At 43.5% G+C, this 9,361-nt stretch overlaps 1 non-coding gene and 1 pseudogene across 1 annotated transcript; both read right to left on the bottom strand.

The window, feature by feature from the left end:
• The window catches only part of LOC133253019 (myocardin-related transcription factor B-like), a 47,500-nt pseudogene extending 39,771 nt beyond the window's left edge, over positions 1-7,729 (bottom strand).
• Positions 7,730-9,012: 1,283 nt separating this feature from the next.
• TRNAC-GCA (transfer RNA cysteine (anticodon GCA)) lies at positions 9,013-9,084 on the bottom strand. The gene has a single exon. It is a non-coding gene; the product is annotated as a tRNA-Cys (tRNA).
• Positions 9,085-9,361: the final 277 nt, after the last annotated feature.

Genomic DNA, 9,361 nt, shown 5'->3' on the forward strand with positions numbered 1-9,361 from the left:
CAAATCCCTTATGATTATACAGTGGAAGTGAGAAGTAGATTTAAGGGCCTAGATCTGATAGATAGAGTGCCTGAGGAACTATGGACTGAGGTTCGTGACATTGTACAGGAGACAGGGATCAAGACCATCCCCATGGAAAAGAAATGCAAAAAAGCAAAATGGCTGTCTGGGGAGGCCTTACAAATAGCTGTGAAAAGAAGAGAAGCAAAAAGCAAAGGAGAAAAGGAAAGATATGAGCATCTGAATGCAGAGTTCCAAAGAATAGCAAGAAGAGATAAGAAAGCCTTCCTCAGGGATCAATGCAAAGAAATAGAGGGAAACAACAGAATGGGAAAGACTAGGGATCTCTTCAAGAAAATTAGAGATACCAAGGGAACATTTCATGCAAAGATGGGCTTGATAAAGGACAGAAATGGTATGGACTTAACAGAAGCAGAAGATATTAAGAAAAGGTGGCAAGAATACACAGAAGAACTGTACAAAAACAATCTTCATGACCCAGATAATCACGATGATGTGATCACTGACCTAGAGCCAGACATCCTGGAATGTGAAGTCACGTGGGCCTTAGAAAGCATCACTACGAACAAAGCTAGTGGAGGTGATGGAATTCCAGTGGAGCTATTTCAAATCCTGAAAGATGATGCTGTGAAAGTGCTGCACTCAGTATGCCAGCAAATTTGGAAAACTCAGCAGTGGCCACAGGACTGGAAAAGGTTAGTTTTCATTCCAATCCCAAAGAAAGACAATGCCAAAGAATGCTCAAACTACCGCACAATTGCACTCATCTCACACTCTAGTAAAGTAATGCTCAGAATTCTCCAAGCCAGGCTTCAGCAATACGTGAACTGCGAACTTCCAGATGTTCAAGCTGGTTTTCGAAAAGGCAGAGGAACCAGAGATCAAATTGCCAACATCCGCTGGATCATGGAAAAAGCAAGAGAGTTCCAGAAAAATATCTATTTCTACTTTATTGACTATGGCAAAGCCTTTGACTGTGTGGATCACAATAAACTGTGGAAAATTCTGAAAGAGATGGGAATACCAGTCCTTTTGAGAAATCTGTATGCAGGTCAGGAAGCAACATTTAGAACTGGACATGGAACAACAGACTGGTTCCAAATAGTAAAAGCGGTTCGTCAAGGCTGTATATTGTCACCCTGCTTATTTAGCTTATATGAAGAGTACATCATGCGAAATGCTGGGCTGGAAGAAGCAGAAGCTGTAATCAAGATTGCCGGGAGAAATATCAATAACCTCAGATATGCAGATGACACCACCCTTATGGCAGAAAGTGAAGAGGAACTAAAAAGCCTCTTGATGAAAGTAAAAGATGAGAGTGAAAATGTTGGCTTAAAGCTCGACATTCAGAAAATGAAGATCACGGCATCTGGTCCTGTCACTTCATGGGAAATAGATGGAGAAACAGTGGAAATCGTGTCAGACTTTATTTTTATTTTTTTGGGCCCCCAAATCACTGCAGATGGTGACTGCAGCCATGAAATTAAAAGACACTTACTCCTTGGAAGGAAAGTTATGACCAACCTAGATAGCATATTCAAAAGCAGAGACATTACTTTGCCAACAAAGGCCAGTCTAGTCAAGGCTATGGTTTTTCCAGTGGTCATGTATGGATGTGAGAGTTGCATTGTGAAGAAGGCTGAGCACTGAAGAATTGATGCTTTTGAACTGTGATGTTGGAGAAGACTCTTGAGAGTCCCTTGGATTGCAAGGAGATCCAACCAGTCCATTATGAAGATCAGCCCTGGGATTTCTTTGGAAGGACTGATGCTAAAGCTGAAACTCCAGTACTTTGGCCACCTCATGCGAAGAGTTGACTCACTGGAAAAGACTCTGATGCTGGGAGGGATTGGGGGCAGGAGGAGAAGGGGACGACAGAGGATAAGATGGTGGATGGCATCACTGACTTGATGGACGTGAGTCTGAGTGAACTCCGGGAGTTGGTGATGGACAGGGAGGCCTGGCGTGCTGCGATTCATGGGGTCGCAAAGAGTTGGACAGGAGTCAAAGACTGAACTGAACTGAACTGATAGATCCTTGTGCTATATAGTATGTCCTTCTTATTTATCTGTTTTATATATAGTTGTGTGTATATGTTTATCCCAAACTTCTAATTTATCCATTCCCACCTGTCCCCTTTGGTAGCCATAAGTCTGTTTTCTGTCTGTGAGTCTGTTTCTGCTTGGAAAAGAAGTTCATTTGTATCAGTTTTTTTAGACTCCACATATAAGCAACATCATGTACTATTTGTCTTTCTCTTTCTGGTTTATTTCACTTAACATGACAAACTCTAGGTTCATCCATGTTGCTATCAATGGCATGATTTCATTCTTATTTATGGCTGAGTAATATTCCATTGGAAGAAGGCAATGGCAACCCACTGCAGTACTCTTGCCTGGAAAATCCCACGGACGGAGGAGCCTGGTGGGCTGCAGTCCATGGGGTCGCTAAGAGTTGGACATGACTGAGCAACTTCAGTTTACTTTTCACTTTCATGCACTGGAGAAGGAAATGGCAACCCACTCCAGTGTTCTTGCCTGGAGAATCCCAGGGATGGGGGAGCCTGGTGGGCTGCCGTCTACGGGGTCACACAGAGTCGGACATGACTGAAGTGACTTAGCAGCAGTAGCAATATTCCATTGTGTGTGTGTGTGTGTGTGTGTGTGTGTGTGTGTGGTGTGTGTGTGTGTGTGTGTGTGTGTGTGGTGTGTGTGTGTGTGTGGTGTGTGTGTGTGTGTACCACAGCTTCTTTATCCATTCATCTATTGATGGGCATCTTGGTTGCCTCCAGGACTTACATTTTTACAAGGTCTTTCTGTCCACAGTATAGAAACTGGGACTAGGGAAGAGGAATGGGACTGGAGAGTGGTGGTAGAATACTGCAGCGAGCTGGAGAGAGGGGCCCTGGTCTCGAGCAGGTTGTTGCTCAAGATGAGTGTGTTGTCCACTGGCCACTGAGTCCTAACTGGAGGTACACTGTTAAGAAACATCTTTCTATCAGGACTTTGAGGCCTCTTATCCTCACTCAGCTAGACTTCTTTGTCATTCTGGTGGGTTTGAAGAACGCAGGCTGGAGGGGGAAACCCCTGTAATTTAATCTGGTTGAATGTGCCATTTGAGTGGAAGGTTTTGGGATGTATTAAAGGTAGTTCTAGTATTGGGAAGGGTAGTTTATGGCTCTGTGAATAGATTTATCAATGCTAACGAGTATTTTTCTTAACTCTTAAGGTATATTTTATCTATAGTATTATAACATACATTTATTGTAATAAAAATGACTATTTCTGATATTTCCAAGATAACCCCATGGAGAAACTTAAGGTGAACTTTATATAATTTCATTTTACACGTTTAAGCAACTGCTCAGCCGTGTCCAACTCTTTGGGACCCCTACCAGTCTCCTCTGTTCACGGGATTTTCCAGTCAAGGGTACCGGAGTGGTTGCCATTTCCTTCTCCAGGGGATCTTCCCAACCAAGCAACAGTATAAGAAAATGTCTTAAATAAATGCATAACCATGCTTAGAAATTTAGAAGTTTTATGACCTGTTTTTTAAATATTTTTCATTTTAATTTTTTTCCTTTTAATTCTAATATATTCTGTAAAAAACTATTACTGCTTTCCTGCCTGTAGTTTAGCCTATTATAAATCTGGTGAAATTAATGCAAAGTTAATGGCTATATTTTAGAGTAACCTCTTGAAATGTAATAGGTTTATTGGAACAAAACTATTTTTTGCCAAAATTATGTGAAACTAATGAAAAATTAATTGCTTTATAAAATGCTGGCTTTTATCTAAAACTAATAATTCCTGTACATATCTTAATCCTCCTGCAAACAGCTGGCAGGAAATAAAATCTAAGTTTACCGGTTCAAATTCCCTAAGATCCTCAGAGTCATTTTTATTTTTGCATGATCCAACCTTTAACTTTTGCACAACTTTAAGCTTACAAAAACAGATTTCTAATTAAATTCAGCCATATCATTGCCCTAAAGGGGATTTAGGAACACCAAGTCTAACTTAGACTCGGGACCTATGAGTGAACATTTTTCCTTTCTTTACAGTTCACAGTGGCATTTTCTATATGCCTCCCTCTAATACAATATGATGATTTTTGTACTTAAAATTGATGCCTGGGACTATGCCTTTTTTCTATTGTTTATCGTGTTTCAATGAATAAATAAATCATGCAACAGAATAAATTACTTAATCCTGTGTTTTATTTAGAAACATATTAAGGGATAGATATATGAGGAAAATCACGGTATTGCCTCTGAATTGCTCACACTTTTATGACTTTTGCATTGTATTTGAACACCATCAAGGTGTCCTACGTATAACAATTGTACGCAAGAGCCGCATTTGAAGATTTTTTAACTTTTTGCTACTTTTTGATTATGGTATGTTCAAATATAACCCCCCAAACTATCGGTTGTCATCAGCATTTGCCATGATTCTACTGTTTAAATAATAATTCATTCTAGTTATAACTATTTAGCAATTAAATTATTAATCCTCAGCTACTTTTAAAAATGAGACCACATGTGATTATTTTATCCCCTGCTTTATGCTTAGCAGTCCTTCCTGTCTTCGTTTAGCAGAAGCAGCTTTCTTAACACTCTGAAAGAGAAAAACAAAACATTACTCAACTTAATTTGTTTATTAAGCTCTTTTAGCATGAAAGGGAAATAGTCCAAATTTCAAAACCGGTTTGGAGAATGTGATACGTGTGTTATCGAGAAGGCTTCTCTTCAACAGACTTCTCCCCTCAAAAATGCTTTTTTCACACAGAGAATGGACCCTTGTTTCTTAGGTTAATTGCTGGAATATGATGAGGTTTGGTTGCATTTTTAGTAATTTCCAGATTCTATTCCAGGACATTTGGGATAGAGCCCAAGAGCTTAGCATGTTTTCCTTTTTTCATGGTAAAATTGTGCAAATATGCATTAGAGTGTGAAAACAAACAGTCTAATACGTTTTTGCAAAGCTCTTTATGTTTACTGTTTATTGCAGATACCAGATCCTAATTAAAATGCACCAACAAAAGCCAAGACACAAAGAACAGAGATATAACGAAACTTCATCTTTACAAAATATTTGTGATTAGTCCTGGGGGATGGATGTCCTCACAGTCCTGCAGTGGAATTCTAAAAGGTTTCCCCAACAAACCTGGAGGGCAAGAAGATCCAGTATGTCTGCTGATTCAAGAAATACAAACTATTCTTTGGTTATTCAGGGGTGCTACATACTTCTTAGAGAGGTTCTATTCATTCTTTGATTCAAGATCTTGAGTTTTTTTCCAATTATATATTTGAAATGAATAGCAACTAACTTTAAAGAAGTAACCAAAAGAAGAGACATTAAAAGCATATTTTGGGGGGAAAGATGGATCAAATCTGTGTTTTTCAGTTGGAAGTTTCTGCATGAATGTGGGAGAAATCATTTTTTGTTATTTGTGTATTTAGGAGAATTAAAAGGGTGAATGGAAATATGAAGGCCAGTATCAACTAATGGCAAGGCTAGGGATTTGGGGTCCAACCACCCAAATTTGAGTGGGATTCCACTTTTTCACTTTGTGCTCTTAGGTCAAAGGTTTAATTTCTTGGAGTCTCAGTTTCTTTAGCATGGGGATAATAATAGTGATTATGTAGAGCTGTGAGAATCAAAGAGACAAGCTAGCAAACACACCCATCTTGTTAGAGGCAAATACTTTCATTTCTGCAAAAGGAGGTGCATACCACAACCCATGCCTCGAGGTTGGAGAAAAGAGGTGAGGAGAATGCAGTGGATAAGAAATTTGAAAAACCACTTACCCTGATCTGTTTTGTTTGCATTTAAAATTTTCTCTTGAACAGCTTCCTTCCTGTCTTTCCTTCCTTCCTCCCTCTGTCCCTCCTTTGTAGATTGCAAAGCGTACGAAGCATTTTCACAGATTGAGAAATCTTGTGAAAATCTTTAATGTCCTACTGCTGGTGCTGCTAAGTCGCTTCAGTCGTGTTTGACTCTGTGCGACCCCATAGAAGGCAGCCTACCAGGCTCCCCTGTCCCTGGGATTCTCCAAGCAAGAACACTGGAGTGAGTTGCCATTTCCTTCTCCAATGCATGAAAGTGAAGAGTGAAAGTGAAGTCGCTCAGTCATGTCCGACTCTTAGCGACCCCATGGACTGCAGCCCACCAGGCTCCTCTGTCCATGGGATTTTCTAGGCAAGAGTCCTGGAGTGGGGTGCCATTGCCTTCTATGTGGGTTCAGCTAAAGAAAGGTCCCTGGTGCCCTTAGAACAATCGAAGGGAAAACAGCTTGTGGAGTGAATGGGGGATGAGGAAATCATGAAGTTGGATATATTAAGAAGTGCGGGAATAAATAGAAAGAAGATGATTTCAGAGTGAGGTGGAGGCTGGGCGGGGGGAGGGTTGTTTGCAGACGAGAGAGGTCAACAAGTTCTGAAAAATGACAGGAAGGAGGTCAGGGGAGGGGAGGAGGTTGAAGAACCTTGAGGTAGGTGTATTGGTAGTGGCGGTATCTGAGGAAGCAAGAGGGGGGAACCCCTGCATAGATGGAGGCTCTGGGGCAGACTTGGAAAATTCAGGCAACTCCCCTGTTGCAGCAGGAGGTCGAGGATGTGCCGGGTGCAGACGCCAGTGGGTTTGTCGGTTGGGCAGTGGGAAGTTGTGAGGTTCCTGTTTTCTGGCTTCTATTTTCTCTGTGAGGGAGTGGGCAAGGCCATCTGCCGGGTGTGATCAAGGAAATGTGGAGGTTAAGGATCTGAAGAAAGGGAAGACTGAAACGGTCATCGAGAACAGAAGAAAACAGAGAGTTACAGCCTGGTTACTGCTGGAGTCCAGAGGAGAGGGCTGATGGGGTCTTCCCCGTGCTGGGTGGGCGGAGGGGTGAGCCCGCTCTCACAAGGCTGCCCGGCAGACACGCATGGGTGTCTACGACACTGATGCAGGAGACGAAGCAGGGGGCGGTTGTCAGAAGCAGATGTCCACTAGGGATCTACAGACAAGCGAGCACAGCCAGGTGAAGAGATGCTGGGGGCGTGCATCAGCAGAGAGGCAGAGGTGAAAGCCGGAGGCTGGGCAAACCCGGCTCCCCTGGGGAGCTGAGGATGTTCATGGGTGGAGCAGTGTGTGAGAGTGTGGGGGATGCCGTACAAGTGAGCGGTTTGCAAGAGGCTTTGGATGAAGAGGGCTGACGGGGGTCCATCATCTTCTGAGGTGCTGGCTCACAGATGCGGTGCCTGGACCGGCCCAGACCAGCAGCACCAGCACCACCTGGGACCTTGTCAGAGATGCAAGTTCCTGGACTCCGCCCCAGACCTAACACGTCAGAGGTTCTGAGAGTAGGGCCCAGTGAGCTGCGCTTTACCGTGTCTGCCAAGTCATGTCACATGCATGCTAAACTTGGGAACTTGTTTTAAGTGATGAGGAGGTTGATTCAAGTGTCTTTTTAGCTGGAGAAGGACATGAGCAGAGGCAGGTTTGTGAGGATCTCTGGCCACAGTGTGGAAAATGTAGGGTCCTGTTTGTGAATCCCAGCCAGGGACCTCAAGGGGACCAGCTCTTCATCTGGGTTACTGACCCTGGGCAGGAGTTCCAGCCCAGGTCTCTGCGGTGACCAGGACCACCTGCCCCCTTGAAAGCTCCCCGGCGAGCTTACAGCTCCAGCGGCTCTCTGCTGCCCCCCTCTGGTCACAGGTCACATGCATGGTCCCCAGGCCTTAACCAACCCAGTTTGAGCATCTCCCTGTCTTCTGCACCCCCATCTTTGCCAGATGGATGGGCTTGGCTCGTGTCAACGCAGTGCATGAATTAGATGCTGTCAATTGAATGGATGGTTCTGGAGAGCCCAGGAAACAGTTACCTGAGATATCTCTGGGATAAAGTTTGCTGAATTTGAAATAAAGCTGTATTTCATATCCCCCTGTGTTTCTGGGAAACACATTTGTGTGTTTTCTTAATATATCATGCTGATATCTGTCCAGAAAAGCTCTTTCAGAAGGCAAGATCAGACTTATTTCTGGGGTAAAAAAAAATCTATTTGAAGGTATTTCCCCAAGACCAATGTGAGGACAAGAACATTAGAGGACTTGCTATGGGATAGGATGATTCCATCCAACTCCACCAGCCAAGCCTCCTTGTTTTTTTTTTTTTTTTTTTAAAGCATATTTACTTATTGGCCAAGTGGCAGCTTATTTTCCTGGTCAGGGGTTGAATCTGCACCCCCTGCATTGGAAGCGTGGAGTCTTAACCACCAGACCCCCAGGAAAGTCCTTCTACCTCTCCTTACGGTTAAATTTCCTTGGTGAGTTGGCCAGTCTGCACTTCGTTTCATTTGGAGCCACAGAGAAAGATGACTTTCCAATGGCACAGCGTGGACTGGCGCAGCTGCTGAAAGATGATAAAATCATTTCAGAGGGAGCGATGTAGGCTACCTCCCATCCAGTGATAACCACTCAAAACAAATACGCACGCGCGCGCGCGTGTGTTTGTGCTTAGTCAATCATCGTGTCTGACTCTTTTCGACCCCATGGACTGTAGCCCGCCAGGTTCCTCTCTCTATGGTATTTCCCCAGGCAAGAACACTGGAGTGGGCTGCCCGTTCCTCCTCCTGGGAATCTTCCTGACTTACGATATGTCCTAAACATGCATGAGGCCACCCTCCCAGTTGTGATGTCCACAAGATGAAGTTGCATGGCATTTGGACTCAGCCAGATGGATGTTGAAATCTTGGTCTCATCAGTCACCAAAAGTAATTTATCTTTGGCAAGTTACTTAACCATTCTGGGTCTCCATTTTCTCTATTGTAAAATGGGTTGTCATGAGGATTAGAAAGAACAACATAATCTAGGGTATTTAGTGAAAGTGAAGTCGATCAGTCGTGTCCGACCCTTTGTGACCCCGTGGACTGTAGCCTACAACGCTTCTCCATCCATGGGATTTTCCAGGCAAGAGTACTGGAGTCGGTTGCCATTTCCTTCTCCAGAGGATCTTCCCAAGCCAGGGATCGAACCTGGGTCTCCTGCATTGCAGGCCGATGCTTTACCATCTGAGCCACCAGGGAAGTCAGGGTATTTAGTGGGTGACACTAATGATTAGTTTTTGTCATCTGTTTGTTTCACTGCAATATACATGAAGTTAAGAAACACTGCCTGACCAATGGATAAGGGAGCTGTGGTCCATATACACAATGGAATACTACTCAGCTATTGAAAGGAACGCATTTGAATCAGCTCTAATGAGGTGGATGAAACTGGAGCCCATTATACAGTGTGAAAGTGAAAGTGAAGTCACTCAGTCGTGTCCAACTCTTTGCAACCCCGTGGACTGTAGCCCACTGG

This window comes from Bos javanicus, chromosome 1 (genome assembly GCF_032452875.1).
Source record: "Bos javanicus breed banteng chromosome 1, ARS-OSU_banteng_1.0, whole genome shotgun sequence".
Classification (NCBI taxonomy): Eukaryota; Metazoa; Chordata; class Mammalia; order Artiodactyla; family Bovidae; genus Bos; species Bos javanicus.